General features: G+C 49.9%; 1 protein-coding gene across 2 annotated transcripts in view; it reads right to left on the bottom strand.

The window, feature by feature from the left end:
* SLC6A1 (solute carrier family 6 member 1) overlaps positions 1-16,019 on the bottom strand; it is a 41,385-nt gene extending 25,366 nt beyond the window's left edge. The window contains exons 1-2 of one of the 2 annotated variants that reach the window (XM_036267330.1): positions 15,969-16,019; positions 6,616-6,801 (exon numbers count right to left, since the gene is read on the bottom strand). The gene's annotated coding sequence lies outside the window, so the exon portion shown is untranslated. The remainder of the gene's footprint in view (positions 1-6,615; positions 6,802-15,968) is intronic. The other variant, XM_036267331.1, reaches the window with a different exon arrangement.
* Between the last annotated feature and the right edge of the window lie 7,156 nt (positions 16,020-23,175).

The following is a 23,175-nucleotide window of genomic DNA, read 5'->3' as shown; positions in this document are numbered from 1 at the left end:
GGCCCTGATGACTTCACAGAGCTCGATTCAGGGGCTAGATCCTTAGCTTGCTTGAGTCTCAGTTTCCTCATCTGTAAATATGAATTTGTATACTTCGGAGGATTGTTGCAAAACTCTAAAGCGAGATAATACACGGAAAGAGACCGAGGAAAGCAGAGGGCCTGGGACACAAGAAGTGCTCAATAAATAGCAGCTTAGAGAGTTATTCAAAGAGATGAATGGCTGCAGAAGTGCTTTGTAATTGAGAAAATACAGGCATGTGAGGACCAATTAGTGGCTGATAATCAGGTGCAGAAGGTTAGAGGGAGGTTGTAATTGTGCAGGTGGATGGCAGGTGCTATGGGCAGCCCCTGTCATGCAATGCTCCTGAGGTGAGGGAAAGCTCCCTGGAGCAGGTGCTCTGATGGAGAAGGGGCAGCTGAACAGGATCTCCAAGGCCTCAGGACTTAGGCCTCAGAGGCTTGAGCCCCATTTGGTGGTGAGGAGTCAATCTTTGCCAGGGTGCAGGCTGCGAGCAAAACGGAAAGCTGCAAATCTAGGTGGTAGGCTCTCATCCTTGGACCCTCAGCCAGTAGGGCTTGGGGCCAAGAACTATGCAGCCTCCTTTCTGGTCCACGCCGTACCAGTACACCTGGTCTGCACTAGCAGTCTACAGATGAAGAAGGTCCAGACAGGGCTGGTGGCTGGCCTGGGGTCACACAGCACACTAGTGGTATGATCCTTACAGACCCCAACTCAGCCCATTGTATACTCTTATTCAAGAGATGAAGGAAAGCAGTTCCGCATCTCGGCGCAAAGAGCACATCCGTATGCTGCCCCCACATAGCTGAGAGGTAATTTGCAGACCCGATGCATTTCTCAATAGCATTTATTGAATACCTGCTCTTCACAACATCCCAGTGTGACTTTAAGCAAGTTACGTATTTTCTCCAGTGTTTGTTTCCTCATCAGGAAATGGGGCCAATAGTAAGCACTTCACATAGTTTGAGGACTGGATTTGAATGTTCTAGGACTGTGCCCAGCCCAGCAAGTGCCAAATATAGCAAAGCTAAAATGATCACTAATCCTATTTTTCAGATGATAGTACTGAGGCTCAGAGGGGTCAAATGAACTGCCCACGGTCACACAGGATTTAACCCAGGTCCTCGGAATCACAGTCCAGTGGTATCTGCTCACCCAGCAGGTACCTCCCAAACACCAGCCTGTGTGAAATTCTCAGAAGCCTTTAGATGTGGCTTCATGAGCTCTCTGAGCCTGCCTGCTGGGTTCTGGATGGGGAGAAATGTGACTGCATGGAGATGAGTTCACCTGGCCTCACAGCCCTATGATAGTCAAGAAAACAGAAGCTCCCATCCTTCCCCTCTGCTTGCAGCCTCTGAGACCCTGGAAGTCTGGTTTTCTGGGTGCCTCCAAAACCAGAATGTAGGAGAAGGCTAAAGGACATCCCACACCAACAACTAGAGTGACAAAAATAAAATTCAGCGTTATAACTGCTGAAACCTTAATAAAACCGTCCAAAGGTTAAACGAACTTCAGGAGTCCTCGTTTTCTTTCTGTAGTTGCATACAAAACAAAAACAAAACCCCCAACTTTTCATTAACAAGGAGGGAAAGGAAAGGAGAGCTCAGAGTGGAGGACAGAAATGAGCTGGGCTCTGACTAACATGCCAGGGCTTCTAAATGTTTTATGTATATTAATTATCTCTTGTGTATATTAACTTGCTATTATCACCCACCCCCATTTTACTTATGGGTGAACTAAGGCACAGAAAGGTAAACTGACTTGCCAAAGGTCTCCCAGCTAGGAAATAGGAGAGTTAGACTTGAACCCAGGCAGCTGTGCCCATGCTCTTAACCACTCTATTCTATTCTGCTGTCTCTAGTGGGGTGCCTGTGGAACTCCCAAGCCCCACCTTTGGTGTAAGAGTGGATCATTTTCAGGAGGCAGATCTCTCCAAGACAAACCCCCACTAGGATAAGGTCTGCTGCTCTTTTTAAGAAGCTCAAGAGAGGCTGCTGGCACTAGACACTCAGAGCTCTGGCTCCAGGAAAGGCCCATGATCGTATTGGGCAAATCCTGCAGGTATCTGGGGAGCCAATCACCTGGGATTCAGGCTGAGAAGCTCTCACTAGGCTCCTGGGGCTGGGGGCTCTAGTTAGAGTCTCCCAGGAGGCAGCCAGCCCCAAGGGGTGGCAATCCCCTCTGGGAGGCCCCAGCTCTCCTCCAACTGCAAACACTGCCTGTGCTTGCAGCAGCCAGGAGGCTCAGCCTTAGGACCTGCCTGCAGGGAGAGGGCCTCTCCAGGGGTTGACGCGAGAGGAGGAAGAACATTTAGCTTGAGACTCTGGGAGTCCACAGACCCAATTTGAATCCTCAATCCACACTTCACGAGCTGTGTGATCTTGAGCCAGTCCCTTTCCCTCTCTGTGCCTCGGTTTTCTTCCATGTGCAAGGAGAAGAGATGGACTCTGATTTCTAGTGCATCTTCTAACTTCCATCCTCATTCTCATTTCATCCTGCTTGTCTCACTCACACAATCAGTGGTTTGCAAACATCTGTTCTGGCCCTTAATTGCCTGCAACGTCTGACTGAGCACCTCGCTTTGCCACGGCAATTTTCAATCCAATTCAATCTGCATTGACTGTGCATCTCCAGGAAGCCAGGTCACACGCTGGGTGCAGGGGAATAAAGATACAGTTGGAGTCTGAGTCCTGCTGGCACTGAATTCTCAGCGTAGTTGGGAGATGGGCCATGGAACCAACATCCACATGATAAGTTCTTCCGCAGCCCAGAGAAAGAGGGATGGCACCCTGCCAAGGGGGCCTGGGTTTAGGCAAGCAGCTGGGAGAGAATAGAATTTGGGCTGGTGAAAAGTGGACAGAAGTAGAGACATTATTTTATAATCACAGCTACTGAAGCAGGACTAGAATCTTTGACTAACTGCTTTTGGTCTATCCATTCCAGGCAGAGCGAACAGGACAAAATGCATAATGTATTTTGAGATGGCGAGGTGCCTGGCTTGGTTGGCTAGAATCTGGGGTGACTTAGGGACCATGGCTGGGGAGATAGCAGTAAGAGGCTTTGAATGCAGGAAAGGGAGTAGTGTTGTACCCTGTAATAGAATAACGATCACACAGGTCGTTTATTAAGTAATAATTATGTGTAGTGCGTTCATAGATGATCGTATTTAACTCACAAAACTCCATTGCACGGATGTGGAAAATGGGGCACAAGAAGTAAAGCAATTCGCCCAGAGTCCCAGGTCCAGGAGGTGGCAGCTTGATTCCAAAGACCATGATTCTAGTGGCCCCTCCCCAGTGTGAGCCTTGGGGGAGCTTGGGGGGCCACTGGAAGCTTTTAGGTGGGGAAATTTTATTGGATGGTGATTTGGCAAGAGCAGGGCAGCTGTGTGGGTGAGTGGGAGGAGGGTGGAAGGACAGCGCCTGAGCTGGGACTATGGGGAAGGCCTGGTCACTCTACCCAATTTGGCTTCTCTCCTTACTAACAGCTAACTCTTCCGTCCTATCTCCCCATGTAGGGTCACCTCTGCACGAGTAGGTGCTGGGTCTTCAACTGCTCTGCTTCCCCCAGCAGCTCCAACAGAGCTAGACACAAAGGTGTTCTCCTGAATTCCACTCTCTGTGACAGGGGACGCTGTCCGTTTGGAGAAGGAGGCACGGGTCTCCCAAGCAGTGCTGTGCTGGTGGGTGTTGAACAAGGAGCTCGCACAAAAGCAACAAAAGGCCGATCTGGGGCTGCTGCTGATTTCTGTGGTGTGAATGCTCCCACCAAAGCCGGTTCCCAGCACCCCCACAAGGCCGCAGGACTGCAGAGATGCACACACTCTGCCGGTGGGCTCTTGATGACTCCCTGTAAGGAAAGCTCCGGATATCAGCTCCTGGGCTGGCACCAGAGCAGACGCTGCAGCTCCTGTGGGTGCAGCTGGAGGGAGGGGCTCAGAGCCCCTTCATGGATGCTGGGGAGTGGGGAGGGGTGAGGAAAGAGGGGGAGAGGAGATCTAGAGGGGTGGGAGAGAGGAAGGTGGGAAAGAGGAGGGGAAGAAGAGAGTGAAGAAAATGCAGAAAGAGGAAGACAGGAAGAGAGGAGCAGAGTGACGGGAAAAGGACACACAGGAGGAACACAGGTACTCTGTGATCTCACTGAACCTTTGGGAGAACTAAGGAGGGAAGGAGCCTATGGTTAGCAACAAGAAACCTGTGGTTGGAGGAGTGCAAGGCTGCAAGTGGTTGAGGAGCTGAGAGTGAAACCCAGGCCAAGGGGTCTCCCCGCTGCCTTCCTTCAGCTGGTTCTAACTGGATTTTGGTGGGCCAGCCCATCAGCCTCAGCCTTCCAAGAAGGGCTCAAGGCGCAAATTGAGAGCATACCCTTAGCCAGGGGCAACGGGAGCCCACAGCAGACTAGGCCAAGGTTCCCAGTCTCCAGGCCCTTGCAGGCCTGTTCCAGGCTGCTGCTTTCGACCCACCTTCCTTTGGCTGGTGTGGGGAATTCTCGGGCATTTCTGTTCCAGGGAAGCTCTCTGAAAACGTCCCTGACTCAACAGCCCAGAAAGGATTAATTCAGATCAGAAAATAAAAGTGACATGATGACCACCTGGCAATCTCTGACATCACTCTCTGCCTTTTAAGACACACTTATAAGAAAACCAGGGGGTTAAATAACTGTTCTCTCTCTCATTCAAGATATAATTGAAAGGCTCTGAAGGGCATTGGGATAATATTAGGCCCTTTAAGATGTCAGATTTGGGAAAAGAAAAAGAATAATGCTGCTGGGGCTGGCCGAACTAAATGACAATCTGTAATAAATCACACACAGACACACAGCCCAAATGGGGAGCTGATTCCATGTCACAGAATGGCACTTCAGTGACGGTGGCCCTGGGCATCTCCATGGTTCCTCATTAAGTGTCCACACCTGGACTCCATTTCTTCCTCTCAACAACTCTGCAGGCTTTATCAGCCCCATTCTGGAGATGAACACACTGGAGCCCAAAAGATAAACTGTCTGGACCAAGATCACACAAAGTCACAATAAGAACTACCAGGGATCTCAAACTAGTGGTCTGTGGGCCAAATGGGTCCCACATATGTGTTTGGTTGAGCGGCATCAGTCTAGAATTTTGAAATTCGAATGTGCATGCTTTGTAGGTATGCCTTTTCCAATTTACTAGAAGTCCCACCATGACTGTCATCTTGTCCCTGACCTCTCTGCTTATTTCTTTGACCTGCCCAGCCCTCAGTGGACTTTGAGTTTGCAATCCTAATACACACGTGCAATCTAGTCACTCCAGAGCTCCTACTCTAAGTGGTAGAAGGAGGACCAGGTCAGTGATTCTCCTTCCCTAGGGGATATGCAAAAATCCTGGTGGGAGGTGACATCAATAAAAGCACAGTCAGTATTATAATTTTATATTTGGGAAACAACAAACCCTACTGTTATCTGAATATAAGCTCAGTTGGATTAAAAAAATGTCAAAATAACTGCTTTAGGATACTTTGCAAGAATGAAGAGGGCATGTATTTTCAGAGTCAATTAAAGGTCAGTTTCCAGGGTCTCAAATATTTCCCACAAGAGAAAGCTGATTTTCTTTTTAAAAGACTTGCATGGATGCTCACTTGTACCAATGCATCTGTTCTTGATTGATTCACTTAGCTTTCAAAAAGAATCTCGATAGTGTGAATCCCCCCTTCTTTGTAAAGTGAAACATCCCACATAGCAAGAATAACCTACCCATTCAGGAAAATGGGATTTTTACTGAGCAATATTCTTGAGTTCCATGCACCATACACAAATTCAAGGGGTATTCGGAGGTTTATTTGTCATGAGCCATGCCAGGGGCAGGCAGAACACGGCAATGGTTAAAGGCCCTGGCCTGAGGGGAACAAAACATGGTTTTGAGTCTCAGCCCAGGTGCTGTGTGACTGAAGGTTAGTCGTCAGCCTCTTTGTCTAAGACAAAGGTGATGATATTTACCTTTAGGGCTGCTGCGAGGATTAAATGAGACAATCCTTAGTGGTTAGTACAGTACATGGTACATAGTAAATGCTTGAGGCCTGGTCGATATTATAACAAGTCACCTGATTAGGTCTAGTATTATATATATATCTGTATATGTATATAGGTATATATATATTTTTATTTTTTTTATAGCTGTGGGATAAAGTCCTGGGTAGAATGTCATAATGCTCTTAACCTATAGGCAATCAGTGCAAGGGAATAGTGGGAGCCACGGGGAGATGCTGACCAAATCAAATTCTCAGAGAAAATTGTTCATAAAACACAATTCCCCAAGTGGACATGTATGCCTATCCTGTAATTAGCACATTCATTCAGATCCTGGTTAAATGTCAACGGTCTTTATTTGTCCCCTGCCCCTCTCCTGCCTGCACGGAATGGAGATGTCGGAAGCCGAGGTCTCAGGCTCCTTGCTTCGTACCCTGTCATCCAGCCCCAGGACAGGCAGGGGACGAAAGGTCCTCCCTCTCCGGGAATCCAGAAACAGGTTGCTGTCTCTGGGGGTGGACTGGCTCCAACAGGTTTATGGAAACAAACAAAATGGTTACTCGCCTCCAAGTAATCAGGACCCTAAGCACTCACCACTGCTTCTGAATCAGCCGGATGCCTGAGTCCAGCACCCTCTTTCTGCTTCCGAAGTGGAATGAGGTTGTCTGCCAGCTCTTATCATACTTCTGCCAGCATGCAAATGATGAACTTTGGGGCTTCTCAAGGTGTTAACCCCATGCTCTCCAATCCCCAATTAGGGAAGTAAATACACCGTGCCAGCTGCGCAGGAGAGAGAAATGAAGAGCGTGGGTGAGAGTTTATTTTCCAAAGGGTTTGCAGCGTGGAGTCATCTAGTTGGCCGGCACAGAGAAAACACACTTTCCCCTAGTGTGGTTTGTGCGTAGGCTTTTAGGGACAGTGCATCTGCAGGGAGGTACATCAATCATGTTTTCCAAATGCAAAATATTTATGCATAATTTTGGTGATGGGGGCTGTTCATTTTGATATTCACCATCCTGGAACGAAGAGCCTGTTATTTATCATTCTTATACTTGCTTTAGCTATTCCACTCTTTTAACCCCACCAATTAGAAGCAATGCATGGTTGAGAGTGGATGGGCCCTTCTAGCCTCTCCTCTCTGGTTAATAATAATAGTGACTATTGATTGAGCTATGCCCAAAAGCAGGGCTTGATGCTCTACCTAACCTACCTTAGCTAATCTCACAACAATCCTATAAGGTAGGTCTATTATTATCTCCATTTTGCAGATGAGGACAATGAGGCTCAGAGAGGTGAAGTGACTTGCTCAGGGTCACACAACTAGGGAGTGGGAGGAAGGGCTTTGACTTTGGCACCAAAGCTAAGGTTTGGAGCTACCTTGCTATACTGTTTCCCCATTCCTCCTGTGCTGGAATTGTGGCTCCTGGCCCGACACATCTCCATGAGCAACCTCCTTGCAGCCTTTAGAGAGGTCTGGGTACTCTTACTGCAGGGCTCAGAGCTGGCTCCCTTCTGGGTCCTTGTGCCACCAACCACCCTCCCCCTCACAGTGTCCCTTTCCAGCCTTCCCCCCAACTCCCCAGCAGTAGTTTGGGGTTTAAATCCCAGCTTCACCTCTGGCTTGCTTGTGTGACCTGGGGGAAGAGCTATTGCACCTCTCTTCACCTCACTTTGTGGCTCCATGAAGATTATCCCTTTCTGCCAGGGTCATGGGAAGGATGGAAGTAGAAAAACACGCTTCCTCACACCTGCCCCTAGCCCTACTAGCCCCGAGCATCCTTTATGGGAATCTTAAACCCTAGACACAGTCCCCTCCGCTTTCTTGCTCACTCCAGCAGCTCCCGAATCAGCATTCAACACACATCACTTTGCCTTGTACAACGCCATTATCTCCCGAGGACACAGGCTCCGTTGCCACAGCAACCAGAGTCCTTCCACCAACTCTATTTAATAATTTCTCAATAGTAGAGCTGGGCTGGCTTGGGGCAGGGGGAAGAGCACTGGGTTAGGGGTTAGAAGCTCTTAGTACCTTTGGGCCTAGGACTTCTCTCTAGGTGTTTACCTATCTGTAATGCAGAGGTGTCTAAAATGGGTGGGGTTTGTGTCTTTCTCTGGCCTAGAAAAACCTGAGAAACAGCTTTTGAGGTCCAGGAAGTGGGAGGCAGGGGACTGGAGCTACTGGAGAGGGGTTGGAGGTTTGAGTGACATTTCAAGTCCACAAGAAGAACCAGAAACTGCCTTTGGTGACCGCACTCTCTCATGAACCCGCCTCCAAAATGTCACTTTTCAAACCTTTATGCAATGTCTGTGACCCACCATGTTCAGGACTGGGGTTAGGAGACATAGTTTTTTGGCAGCCATCACAGACCTCACACTGCCCAATTTTCAGATGTGCAAACTGAGGCTCAGAAAGGGGCAAGGGGGTTGCCCATGGTTACCCAGCAAGTAGAGTCCAGCCAACCAGAAAGGCCAGGTTGGTGGTGCCTAGTGGAGAAAGCTGGTCCCCTACCCTGTTCCTCGGCCCCACTCAGTCCACAGTTGATCTTGCTCTGGCTCCCACCTGTGTGGCCTCTAGCTCTCACTTAAGGAGCCACACAATCAAAAGCAAGAGGTAAGTACTTACTATGTGTCCTCCACTATGCTGGCCACTGGAGGCCCAGAGACACAGGGTTCCTGCTCTTGGGGAATTTATGGCTTTAACTGTGAGCAGCCTTCAAAGCAGAAACAACACCTGGTTTACCTCCACAATCCACAGTAGGGCCTGGCACACAGTAGGTGCTCAAAGTTTCATTTGGTCCAGCTGTTTGCCACATCTGCTCCTGAAGGTAACTTGTCTAGATCCTCCCAGAGGTCTCTAAGGAAATCTCCCGGAGTGGCCACTGGTGTCTCCAGCTCCCAGGAGCCACTGCAGACTCTGTGCTGGGGACGAGACTGGTGTGTGAACGAGGCTTTGTGACTCTTGTCTGGCTCCAAAGTTGGGGGGGATGGGGGAGGGTTCTGCCTTGGCCAGGATGACGGCATGGCTTATGGGCATAGCCTTTGTAGCCCAGCGGTGATATTTGACTCCTCTGGGGTTGGCATTCTCATGTAATGCCCGTGGCATAATTAACAGAGCCATGGCTGCACCGTCATCAGTGGCATTCACTGCCATTTGAAAAAGGGCTCTTATCTTCCCAGTCATTAGTCTCGGAGGCTATTACGGGGGAAATGGAGCAGGAAGTGGGACATGCAGCCTCCCGTCCCCACCTGGGCACTGGCAGCAGCCCACTGTCCTGTCCAGTCCAAACCCCTTGGCTCTATGGACTGAGAATGCAAAGCCCAGAGAAAGGAAGGACCCTGCCCATAGTTCCCAGCAGGCTTGAGGCCACTGGACTGGAGGCTGCTCTCTCGCTTCTTTCTTGGGTCTGTAAGCCCAGGCCTTGGGGCCCAGCAGACCCAGATCTGAGTCCCGACTCTGCCTCAAGAAACAACCACATGAGCTCAGTGGGCCTCAGTTTCCTTCTTGAGGATCCTGGGACACTGCTTGTAAAGTGCTCTGCTCAGGCCCTGGCCAGTGTGGCTCAGTTGGCTGGAACACTGTTCTGTGCACCAAAAGGTGGCCGGTTCGATTCCTCATACCCAGGTTTCAGGTTGGATTCTCAGTCAGGGTGAGTGTGGGAGGCAACAGATCGATGCTTCTCCCTCGAATCATGTTTCTCTCCTCTTCTCCCCCCCCCCCCTAAAATCAATGGAAAAATGTCCTTGAGTGGAGATGAAAAACAAATAAAAAAATAAAGTGCTCTGCTCAGTGCATGGGTCACAGTCAAAACTCAAAATTGGGGCTTGTACATATCTGACTTTTGGGGGTCATCATGCTGAACCAACCTGTACATGTACATGTAATACATGTATGCATTTAAATCCCATCTTCACAGAATTCTCTCCAGTAAGACTACTTTTTTCTCATCCCCAGTCCCTCTTTGGTTTTTTAATCATTGGTGAGCTCTTGACCTCAAGCTCTAGAACTATCCGATGTGGGAGCAAAGGGGTTCAGGCAGCAGCGGGGCTGGACCACTGGAGCACAGACAGCATGGGGAGGCAGTGGCCTTTGTTCAGTCTGCTGGGCAACCGGAGCTAGCAGCTCCACCTTAGGGTGGTCCTCCTGCCGATGGGACAGTGGCACCCTTTCCCTAGCATCGTTCTCACCAGCCTCGGGCAGCCCAGAACTGGAGGCTCTCCATACTTGGTGGTCGGGGCCAGGCTGGCCACAAACACAGAGGGGACACGTCAAACCCTTGGGTGTCCCTACCTTCCCCAGCAACCTAGAATCTCCCAGAATTTGTGATATTTCACAATCCTCAGCATGGATAGCATTTCAAGGGCAGGGGGAAGGTGCAGTCATTGCCAGGGTGAGTGGTTTCAATTCCATACCCACTCCCTTCTCTACCCTCTTGTCTGGGTACCACTCAGCACTGCACAGCCCATTCCTCCAGGGGGTCTCAAGTGTTCTGAGACTCGTGTCTGAACATTTCCCCACATCTTACTGGTTATCAAGGTCCTGAGATCCTTCTAGACAATCTTGCAGAATCCCTAGCGTTCATTTTCACCCAAATCCATCTAGATAAGCAGGTTTGTGTGCCTGCATGTGTGTCTGAGAGAATCATCCCTTCCTTTCCTCCCACACCCTGCCACTGCTGGGGGCTCCCCGGCCAAATGAGCACACTTCAGACCCCAAAACTCTGAGTGTGACCGAGGATGTGTTAGCCTCTGGCCAGAGCTCAGGTAAGATGCCACAGCTCCTAAACATCATGGCTGTGCCTCTCTTCTATCCTGAAATGTCCATCCCTGTGCTCTGCCTCCTGTAGATTCGGACTCATCTGGGCACTTTATCAAGGAGCTACCTGGTGAATTTGGATCTGGTCTTGGTAAAGGTGATTCCCATCAGCTTTTCCCAGAGGTCAGAGATAAGGGTATTCAGGGCTTCCTGAGCCTCAGTTTCTCCATCCAAAAGATGGAGATAATGGTAATAATATTATTATTTTCACGGGAGCTCCCAGGGTTATTATATGCCTCAATGGAGAAAGCACTTAATGCAATTCTACATAAATGTTAACAATGCATGTACTCACGCTGTGTGCCAAGAGGCCTTATTTGAGTCAAGGTCATTCTGATTTGAGTTTTATGAAAAAAGTAGCTTTTAAAACAATGTCTATTTTTGTTTGAGAGAAGATTCTTCTCCAGATAGCAAGGGCCATATTTTCTTCCCTGGAATACTCCATACAGGGTCAAAAAAAAAGAATGGCTGCAAGAACATTTTTTTTGCAAACTATAAAGTACTGTTCTGATGTCCAGGAATATTGTTATAAGCACTAAGTTCCAACAAACAGCAATACTGATACCAAATGTCATTGTGGCGGCTGCCCTCTCCCTGCACAGAACCTCCTTACCAAACAATAAGGCCATGAAAGCAACCTGCTGTCAATGTCTTTCTGGGCATCTTTGACCTTGAATGTCCCTCTGGCCAGGGCTCAGTTATCTCGAGAGCTGGCATGTGACACTGATCTTGCAGACACTATGCAGTTGACAGGTGGGCAGAGCTGCAGGTCACTGTCCAAAGCAGCATCCTCCAGCCTGGCCCATGTGCCAGGATCCTATCCAGCCCCGGAAGCTGGGGGCCTCTCTTGCCAAGAGTCAAGCCCAAGAGGGCCCCTGGACCCCTAATGTGGCCCGTTCCACCTACCCACACACCCCCTGCTTTCAGAGCACCACAGCCAATCATTCTGCAAGACCTGGCCTCCTTGTAATTTTCAATTTGTGAGAAATGTAAAAATAGAAGGCTATTCGCTGCAGGCAGCTTGCATCAAATCGGATGCCACTTCCGTGTCATGTCAGATAACGGTAAACGCAGCTGATGGCTTTGTCGGCCGCTCTGAGTGGCTTCTTCCCGAGCAGCGAGGGGGTGGATAAATTGGGGGACACATAAGTTTGAAGGAAAGATGGCTGGGTGCACCGTCAACACCAGCTTTAAATGAATTGAAAGTCTAGGTTACAAATACGTTGTAATAGGCTGGGCACCTGCATGTGAATTCCAGTTCTGCAACTCGGCAGCTGAGGGACGCTGGGCACAAGTTCATCTCTCTCGGCCTCAGCTTCCCCAGTTATTAAATAGTGGCTGTCAAGCCATCGGCCTCCCAGAGCTGTGGAAAAGCTCCACCGACGGAAAGGGAATGGGGAAATGCTTTCTAACTGTGCAGCTCCTTAGATGGCCAGTTGTGGTCCTTGCTAAGTGGCAACACCAGGGGCTTTTCCATTGCAGTTGAGTTGGGGCTCCAGGGCCATTAAGAAGCCCCGCAAGCCTGCAGCAAGCTCCCTAACCTCTCTCCCTGTGTGTTTCTTCATCTGTACGGGGCAATTCCACTGCGTGCCTCACAGAGTTTTGTGAAAATTAAATGCTATAATATAAGGAAAGTACACAGCACATTCCCTGGCAGATCATCAACTTGCAGTAACTGTTAGTTATTATTGTTATCAATGATATTATCATTGAAAAAATATTGAGTGTGTTTTTTTTTTCCGTTTATGACTGAATCCAAGCCTGCGCTGAAATCCCACAGCTTGTGTTCACACCTACCGTCTATGCCAGCCAACCCTTATCTCCCAGTTAGCTGGCTTCCCACTCACTCCCACACCCCCTTCCCTGGCTCCTGCCGGCCTCAGGAGAGCTGCAAGGGAACACCTGGAGGTTCAGGAGGCACATTTCCTGGAAAGCCCTATTTTGGGGTCCATATCTGGCCTCCTACCCCTTCCTCCTCTCAAGGATCACTTTCTTTCCCTCCACCTCCCAGTGACCTTCAGAGACTAGGGGAAAGGTAACAAAAAGGACTGCGGACACTGGGCCGTTTGAGGAGCTGGAGCCAAGGAATGCCACCGGGCAGTAGGCAAATGTCTGATGATCTCCTTCCTGAAAGGGGGCCCTTGCTGCTCTTTGCAGTTGGGGTCAATTCAAGGTCGTCTTCATCGTGCCTAGGGCTGTGTTCTGCCCACCATTCTCTGGGCACAGAGAGGCTGGGCGACTGCAGGGTTGACTTGAAGGGGCAGTTCTGATGCAGGCCAAGAAGGCGTGAAAGCTGGGCACCCCTCAGGCCAGGTGACAGAGACAGGCTTGGGCGTCCCACCTACTCCCAAGGTATTTCAGGATGCAGGGGGCTGAAAGTGACAAGCAAGGCTTGTGATGCATACACAAGCGGGTGTGTGTGTGTGTGTGTCCAAATTCCAAGTGGTTTGAGTAATATCTATCTCCACTGATAGGAAGTGTCTTTATGTGATGGCAAGAAGCCGCTTGGCATTTATGCTTTATTTAATGTTGCTCTTAGCATATGCCAGGAAGGTAGAGGCCTAAGGGGCCTCATTGTCAATCATCAAATCCCAACCGTCACCCCACCACATCACTTTATGGAGGTGAAAACCAAGACTTAGAGACTCAGCAGCGGGGCAAGTGTTGGCTGGGAAATCAGAAGACAGAGTTCAAGTCCCTGCCCTACAACCTTCTAGCTGTGTGACCTTGGGCAAGTCACTTCCCTTCTCCTGTAATTTCCTCACCTCTGCAGTAGAGGATACAGCTGTATCTGCTGCACAAGGTTATTGTAAGAATTATAAGCTGGGCACATTAGAAGCTTTCAATAATCCATTTCTTCTTTCCAGCAGGGACGAGAACTTACCCAAGGTCACCTGGCCAGAAAATGGCAGCACCCCAGCTCAAAGTGAACCCATCCAGGGCTCATTCCTGGTTGTGGTCTCAGAAGCCACCTTTTTTTTTTTTAATTGATTTTCCAGAGAGAGAGGAAGGGAGAGAGAGATAGAAACAACTATGTGAGAGAAACATCAATCAGCTGCCTCCCACACACGCCCCTCACTGGGGATCGAGCCTGCAACTCAGGCACCGTGCCCTGACCAGGAATAGAACTGGGACCTCTCAGTCCATAGTGCAATGCTCAATCCATTGAGCCACACTGGCTGGACAGAAGCCACCTTTTATAGCAGTCCTGGCTCAAGGACATTGGAATATATTATAGGTAGGTCTATGCTAGTGCTGTCATCGCCTTCCATCCATGCTGGCTTTATTCTAAGATACTTATTGAGTGCCAGCTGTGTGCTGGGCCACGCGTAAGTAAACAAATTCATAGCCTTGGAGCTCCTGGTTGCCAGGCTTGTGAAATCCAGGGAGCGACGGAGCTGTTGTGCTTCTTTCAGCTTTGATGGACTTGGTTTCCTTTGTCATTACCCTCTGAATTGCCTACTCCTTGGCTTCTAGAAGCTCTTCCCAGCCCCATCCTGAGCTCGGGGACCTACTTCTCACCAAGCTTCCAGCCCTGGCATAAAGAGCCACATTTAGGAGAGATGGTCCCACTTTCTCTCCCAAGCGGCTGCCTCTGTGGTTCTTAGGGATCACTCCACTCTCCAGATGCTCTGCCAGGCAAGCCAAGCTGTGTGTCCGGCTGAACTCACTGTTTGTCCTTCAAGGACTGGCCACTGAGCCAGTGCTTGGCTGAAGGGAGAGAGCTTTCTTTGTTTGCCGCCTGCCTCACAATTTATTTCTGAGGCTCAGGGGAGGCTCAGCCATTTTGCCCTGGCTGATCTGGGAAAAGGTCCCTCCCACTCCTTGCTCCAAAGGGAGAGACAGAGGGTGCAAGAAGCCTGTAGTCCCACTGACCTCCTTTGTTCTGGAATTTGGGAGTTGAGGTGGCCTTTTCAGACTCCATTATGAATATATTTTCCCCAAAGTTCTCAAAGACAGAAGCTAGGCAATACCTAGCACCCAACAACCGCTCTGTCACTAAGCACCCACCTTGTGTGTCACAGAAAAATGAAGGTCACTTCCAAAGTCTACTCGCATAGCCTGGCAGTCTGTGATTTGGGGGATGTCACCAAAGCTCAGAAGCCATTTTATTCGATGCCCCCCCACCCCAGTTCTTCATGGGGATGAGGCTGAGCTTCCTGAGAGAGGGAGACAAAGCTCCAGCTTCACATTAAGAAGAAAGGGGGTGTTATTTGGGTTTTTAAAATCCAATTTTCTCTTTGGGGTTCACATCCATTTTGGGAGGACACTAGCTCAGAGCCTCAGTGGGGGCTGTCAGGTCTGAGTTCCTTGTCTGAAGACCAAGCCAAGCTATAACAGGGCGTCTGTGGGTGCCACCCCTGGGGGTACATGGAAATCTGATGGCATTCACCTCGGTAACCAGGGCAGGCAGAGTCACCCCTTTTCCCCATCCCAGGAGAATAAATGCCAGGACATAAGGCAAGAAGGTTAGAGCAGTCCTGCTGTGGCAAGGGGACAGTCCTCAAAACGTGGGGTGGAGCCCCCCTACATCCCTAGGGTAAAGGAGTGGGGAGTGCAGTGCGAGCTTGTGTGCGCTCAGCCCAAGCTGTCCAGTGTTTTCCAGCCAATGTTTCTTGAGCTAGAGTTGCCCCAGGATAGGAAGGAGGTGTCCCATCCCCAAGTTGCTGGCCTCCCTAGCCCTTGGAGAATAAATGAGGGGCACAGCTTTATCTCCAGGCAGCTGACCCTGAGACAGAAAAGTGGCGCCTGGTCCCCCAAACATTCACTCCCAGGTCCCCCACTGTCCCCTAGGAAACAGACGCGACGCTTCGATGGCTCCAGCAGAGTACAGAGCTAACCCAGGAGTCCAAGGGGACCCCCGACAAGGGAAAGGCACGCGAGTCTGGTGACTCCCCCCGAGGGCGCTCCCCTGCCCTCCGGGCCTCCCAGGGGAATCTGCCCAGCGTCGACGGGCAGAGGGGCGCCCTGGCTCCTGCATGTGGCCGGCGGCGAGGCGAGGCACGGGGGTTGGAATCTCCGGGTGTCCGCCCACCCGGCCCGGCCCGCAGCGGCGGCTCGGGCCCCCGGCCGTCTTGCCCTGGCCGTCCCGGTCTCTGCGCCCCGCGCCCCGACGCCGTCCGTCCGTTCCTACCTGCGGCCGGGGCTGCGCTGCCCGCGGCGGGCGCTGGGCGGGCAGCTCGGCCACTCCGGTGAGCTCCGTTCGCGGGGCCTCTCCAGGCTCGGGCCGCGCTGCGCTCCCGTATCCGTGGCTCCTCCGCTCCGTGCAGCTCTCCCGCAACCTCGCCGCTCGCTGGGTCTTTCGAGGGCGGGAGGAGGGACGCGGGGAAGCGGGGGTTGGGGGAGCGCGGGACGGAGGGGCGGGAAGCGCGGGCGGGGGCGTGGCCGCTGCGCTGGAGCCCGCCCACTCGGGGAGGAGCTTGCTCGCACCACCCGGCCCCCGCCCGGTCCACCTCCTCGCTGCCCCCTTTCCCGCGACCCCGCAGCGGGCAGCCCTTCCAGCAGCCTCCTGGCGGCGTTGGCGCCAGCAGCCTCCACCTTTTCCCTCACCCCTCTCCCCTCCCTTTTCTCCCCTTCCTCCCTCTTTTTCCCATTCCCCCTTCCATTCCTCCCCTCTACATCTCCCCTGCTTCTCCCCACCTCTCTCTTCTGCCTGGCTAGCTCCCCTCTCCCTTCCTCCTCTCACTCCTACCTTCTCTTCCAGTCTGTTGCCCTCCTCCCTACTTTGGCTTTGGGATCCTCAGTCTCCCAGTCCTTTTCAACATGAATTTCTCTCTTGATTCTGTTTCCACCTTGCAGGTCTGCTTCTGTTGGTCTGTCCTTTTTGTTTCTCTTTCAGTGTCCCCCTCCTCTCTGTAGGTTACAGGGCCCTCAGGGTGGGTGTGGGGTGGACTCCTGCCAGCTCTGTGCCCCCCCCCCCCAACCTGGGACCAGCCTGGGTGTGTGCGTGTGGCAGGGATGGGAAGGTTAGAAGGACTCCCTGTCTGCTGTCAGGGGTTGTTCACACGGTGGCTACATGTGTGGATGGACAGATGATAAACAGATGACAGAAAAGGGAAACACAACCTGGAAACACCCAGGTATGATCGAAGAACCCGGAGACACCTCCTCTTTCTAGTTTAAGGTTTGAAGGATTGTCCTAGAGAAGCCTTTCTCTCAGCCAATCCCAGCCTAGTGCCTGAAGATTCCTTCCCTTCCCCCTGCTAAGTCCTGATCACATCTTCCTTCACAAATGCGCCTGGGAGTGGGGCCTGGACTGCATTTCCCTCTGGGTCCCCCAAGGATTCAGAAAAGATCCCTTCTCTCCAGCCTGGACTTACTCTTCATTTCTGCTCTGTCCTCAGGGGCGGCATTTGCTGATTGATTTCCTATCCCCCCACCTTGCCCCACACTCTGATCATCCATCCTGTGGACCACAACATACAGTGCTCCCCAAGGTCACCCTGTCTTCTCTTGTCTCTTTCCCCACACTCAACCACAAGCATGGAATCTTTATATCTTTCTTGACCCATCCATTTCTTACCCCTCACTGGTCACCAGGACCCTAGTAATCTTTACCAGTACTTCACATACATTTTTTTTTATCCTCACCCAAGGACACTTTTTCCATTTTTTGTTCAGATAGAGTGGGAGGGAGAGATAGGAAGAGAGAGAGAGAGAGAAACATCGACATGAAAGGGACACATCGAGTGGCTGCCACCCGCACAACCCAACCAGGGCCGGGAACAAACTGCAACCGAGATACGTGCCCTTAGCGGGAACCAAACCCAGGTCTCTCTGGTCCACAGGTCGACACTCTGTTGAGCCAAACCGGCCAGGGCTTCACATACATATTTATTAAAGTCCTTCTACTTGCCAGGCACTGTCCGTGGCTCTGGAGACACAGCAGTGAACAAGGCAGGCAGACTTCAAGGTGGTCCTGGACCAACATGGGAGACAGGCTTTTGTCAAATAACCACACAAACCCCGAGTGACGAGATCTGCCAGGAGCACACATTTCAGGGGCTCCCAGCCCAATTTGGGGTGGTCAGAGAAGGTTTCTTCAAGGAGGTACCATTTGAGCCATTTGTGGTTGAAAGAATGAATACGAGCTCTCTGAATGGGGATGTGGGGCACAGCTCTGAGCAAGGATATGAAACTAACAGAGATGAAAGCTATTTTTGCTGGCCTGATGTTCATTTCAGCTTCTTTAAGTAATAGCAACTCAATTTTGATTTGGGGAACTTCCCCTCCTCCACTCACATTCATATGGTTGGGTGGGGTTCCCTCCTTTCAGAGGTGGGCATGTGTGTGTATGGGGGCGGGGAGGGAATGTGACATACGCTGGGTCAGTGAGAAGTCTCCCTGAGACTTTTGCTAAAAGTATGGTCAGACAGAAGCTATGCTTCCTAAGCTGTGGTTCCTAAGCCTGGAGCTGCTAGCAGCTTTGGCACATCTTGAACAGACCCTGCCCGAGAATGAAGCGAGCATAGAGGCAGACCTGAGAGACAGAGAGTAGAATAAGGTCTGATGAACATTGTTGGAGTCCCTGGATTCAGCTATGCCTGAAGGCAGTGCAGTTGTTTAAATCTCACTGAATTTATTTTTGTCACTTATGCAAGTCTGAATTTATTTAATGTTGCTTAAAACCAAAATAGTCCTGATGAATACAGTACTGGATTAAGAAATATGAGCTCGGGCTGGTTTGGCTCAGCAGCTGAACCATCAGCCTGCAGAAAGAAGAGTCTTGGGTTCGATTTCCAGTCAAGGTCAGGTACCTTGGTTGTGGGTTCAATCCCTGGCCTTGGTCAGGGTCATGTGGGAGGCAACCAATTGCTGTGTCTCTCTTACATCGATGTTTCTCTCTCTCTCCCTCCCTCCCACTTTATTTGAAAAAAATCAATGGAAAAATATCCTCTGGTGAGGATTAAAAAAAAAAAATGAAGCATTACTTAGATAATATAAGAATAATAACTATTTCCATCCTTCCTTCCTCAGATGTCCTGAATAGCCTCACATAAAATTTGTCCCCACCCCACCCCCATATTCCTAATCAGAAGTTAATTCCTCTCTATTTTCATTGCAATGTGCTTTGCCTACATATGAAAGCAAACTCTGGCTGTCCAGTCAATTTCATAGGCTGACTATCAGATGCTGAAATTATCTCCGCAACATTTTCTGCTTCCTGCCCCTCTCCCCACTCCCTCCTGACTTTCAAGTATCTGTCTGTACATCTCCAGTGATGGGACCTCATTATGTACCAGGGAAATAGTTTCAAACAACAAACTCATATTGGTTGAGCTCTAAGAATTTCAGTGCGACTTCAGAAAAGGGCACTCACGACACTATGAAGTTGAGGTGGCTGCATGCAGGGCCTCTGTGTCCTTCCCAAAAGCCCAGGTTAAAGTCTTCCAGAGAATTCACATGTGTTATTTGTGGGCTAGAGTGATGGGTTCTGTTAAGTAGGGTTCCCAGTATGTGGGCTGGCAACCACTGTGGGTAGCTAGGATCATTTTCAGTGTAGTGGAATAACTCAGTGTGTAAAAGCTCTTTCACACTCATCTGCCTGTGACATCGTTGTGATTTCTGTCCAAGAGCAATTCTCAGGTTAGTGCTAATTTGTCTTTAACTTCTCTTCAAAGCATTTACTAATCCTATTTTAACCAAGAGAGATAAGCCTTATGACTCCAGCCTTGGAAGACAACAATGTCTAGTTAGAGTTCAAAGCATTGCTCATTTGTCCTTGTGTTTATTTTAATGGAGACCTATTTCTGGCAAGTAATACTGATCTTCTAGTTATAGTATAATGTACAGTTTCCTTTTGAGATACATTTTTTTTAATCTAAAAGAGGAAAATATTTAAGTAAATAAAAATAGACACAGTGCACAGATTTTTGCAAAACTCCAGTGGCTGGTTTGCAAATGAGTGAAGTTTGAGTAGCCTCATTTAGAGAAGCATCTCACTCAGATGTTTATTCACTCAACAAATGTTTGTTGAGCACCTCTGAGCAGGAGGCACAGGGAGATCTAGACAAGAGATAACACAGTTGATAAGAGATTCCATTAAAGACAACAAGGCCTGAGCATGCGAGGCTTAACCTCCACATGAAAGAGTTAGACTTGATCTTGGGGGGCACTGGAGAGCCATTGAATGTGCTGGAGCAGAAGAGTGAAGTAGGGTTTAAGAGAGCTGAGACTGGCCAGGTAGCAAGGTAGATTGGAGGGAACGGGAAGGCAGGAGACCAGCAGGGGCTGTTGTAGTATTGTAGATGTGAGGTGGGATGGGCTGGCACCAAGCAGTTCCTAGCACACAATAGGCACTCAGTAAATGGTTGAACAATTATTGTTAATATTATTGTTATAGTTCTCTCCTTTTCTTGACTTGAGGTAATTCATTGACTCATAGATTTACAGCACATGAGACTGGAAATGGCCCTTAGATATGACCTAATCAAATTCTTTTGGGTGAACTGAGGCCCAGAGAGAGGCAGTGACTTGCCTGAGGACACCTACCTATCTGGTGGCAAAGTCAGGAAGATGACTACTAGCTACATTTTGGAGCACTTGCTGTGTGCTAATTATTGACACATGGGGAAAGAGAGGCCTAGAGAGTCGCTGGCCCAACGTCACACAGTAGGGGAGAAGCAGAGCTGGGGTCCAACTCCAGCCCCACCGCCTCCAAAGCCCAGTGCTCTGGGCCATTAAGCTCATTATTCTTGCCCCTGGGGCTTTCCTGCCACCCCAGACAGCCTCCCGTCAGGCCACAGGTGGCGCTGCGAGATCAGGATGCCCAGATCTGTCACTAACCCTCTCAGCGTGACCTCAGGCAAGTCCTCCCCTCTCTCTGATCCCCACGTTCCTCCTTGTAAATTAAAGAGATTGCAATTCTCAGCTGCCATCCCAAGTCACCAGGCTGCTGGATGGGGGCTCAGGAGATGCCATGTCCACATCTGCTCCCCAACCCCTTGCCCAGTCTCCTGCCTTCACCCCCCTTAGCTGCTTAGAGCAGACTCAGTCTCCTTGGACAATAGCATTCCATCTTCTAGCTTCTCCAAAATTATAGTAAGACAGAGAAGCCTACCTTCCACCTAAGAAAACATCTCCTGTGGGGAAACAGGGCTTCATGTTTGTTTACTGAAGGGAGTTTCTTACTTTAACCACATTCCCTCCATGCCAGAAATTCCCCCATTAGCAAAAGCACCACTGCATTAATGTTTGTAACCACTTGCTAAACCACAGTAAACCTCATGGGAGATAATAGGACATAAGATCATTTTGTTATTCTGCCCAAGTCATGCTGGGGCAGGTCCCTGGCAATGGCCTTATTGCTGAACGTTCAAATATTTGTGTATGTCATACTGGGCTGGGTTCAATACTTTATCACTTCAACAGACTGCTGCTTCCAAAGAGGCAACCCCCAAAAGATGAGCAGGGAGCAGCTGTGGAGAATTAGCCTTTCCGTCAGTAGGTGGCTCAATCAACATTTCTTCACAGCATGCAGCATTGTGGGCAAGGTGCTGGCTTTGGAACTAGACAAACATTGAACAAGTGACCTAACCTTCCTTGGCCTCAGTTTCCTCATTTATAAAGTGGGAATAATAATGGCATCTACCAGCTAAGCTTGCTAGAGAAGCCCTGGTGCATGGTAGATGCTTGACATACTTCTTTATTCTGCTGCCTTTCACAAGGAATTGTCCTGCCCTCCCTCCCCAGTTGATAAGATTCTAATTGAGGGTAAAAGACAATCTCAAATGTTACCACCTCTAAAAATCTTGCCTGATTTTTGCCCAGTTGCATATGATTTCTTCATCCTTCAAATTCCCACACAGGTCTTGTTCCTGACTTCCTTTCAATACTTACTACCGCTCTCTCTTTGGAGGGAGCCGTTGTCCCTGAAGCCCTGCACACAGTGGTGCTCCATACTTGTTGACCCTGACTTTCCTTCCCAGTGCAGAGAGCCTGGGACCCTTGGATTCCTTCCACACGCATTGTCTGCATCCAGTCGCGTGAGGCTACTTTCAGTGCCCCTCAGAAGATTCCCCCCTCTGAGCCTTTGCATATGCTGTTTCTCTGCCGGGAACACTGTTCCCTTATCCTCTTCTCCTGGTGGGTTCTTTACTCTGCCGGTTTCAGCTTGAAGGGCAGCGGGCCTCCTCTTGCCCTCTGGCTTGGCCCAGGCCCCCGGCTGTGTTCACTCTGCATAGGTAAGCAGCACTGGTCTAACTCCGGCTTCATCCTCTGGCTCCTCCTTGACTCTAACCTATGTGAGGTCGGGAACGGGTGACTAGCTCAGTGCCTGGCACACAGGCAGCATTTACTAAATCTCTGCTTAATAGAGGAAAGCACAAGTGAAAACCATGTGTTCACACCTCATTCAAGTGTCAGGTTCAGGGACCTGCAGGTCTGCCCCAGACAGACAGAGTGTGAAAGGGCTCAGAGTTCTGAACCCCTATTTGTTCTCCTCTGGGCACTGCCAGGCTCCTGGGAGTAAAAGCCCTGCCTAACTGGTGGTCATTGCGGTCATTCCCCAGGACGAATCTGAATGTCACCTGTGGACAACCGACTGAGGCTAGTTCCCGTGCGTGGGACACCGAGGCTTTTCCAGAAGCCCAAGAGGATATGAGGGGAACCGGGTGACTAGACCGGAAAGAAACCAGAAGACTGGAAGAAAAGCAGAAAGGCAGTTGGTGCTGTGGGAAGAACATGAGGCTCAGGGTCGGAAGACTGACTCACATCCCGGCAAGTTATCCAGGAGCTACACGACTTTAGCAAATCATGTCTTTAAAATTCTCAGTAACTAACATGTATTTATTGAGCTTCTACTTGGTGCCGGGACCCTTCACATGCATCACTACCTGCCCAATGACCCCTTAAAATGGGTGGTGTTTTTCCCATTTTGCAGATTAAGCTGATTCAGAGGGTGATATAACTTATCCAAGGTCACGCAGCTAGTAAGACCTGGATCAAATCCTGGCTGTGCCACTTTCTGTTTGCAAGTTATTCATGTCACTAAACTTCTGCTTCATGGTCTGTGAAGTGGGAATGAGACAGAAGCCTCCAGTGGCACCCTGAAATCTGCACGAGATAGGCTGGAAGGGTGTGCAGTCTTGGAGAGAGCTCAGTGAATCTACTGAGTAACATACAAATAGCTATTATGATCAAGAGCATACTTGCTCAAGACTGTTCTAGTTGCTTTACTGACAGTAATCTTCTGACAAGCCTGGGAGGGAGGTACTATTACTATTTTCATTTTACAGGCACGGAGAGGTTAGGTAACTTGCCCAAGAAGTTACCTAGAAGTGCTGGAGCTGGGATTTGAAACCAGGCAGTTTAGCTGGGGCTTCTCTTTACATTCTCTTAGT

Source organism: Molossus molossus, unplaced genomic scaffold, assembly GCF_014108415.1.
Source record: "Molossus molossus isolate mMolMol1 unplaced genomic scaffold, mMolMol1.p scaffold_m16_p_18, whole genome shotgun sequence".
Lineage (NCBI taxonomy): Eukaryota > Metazoa > Chordata > Mammalia > Chiroptera > Molossidae > Molossus > Molossus molossus.
The sequence above is the reverse complement of the archived record's forward strand: the minus strand, read 5'-3'. Positions and strand labels throughout refer to the sequence as shown.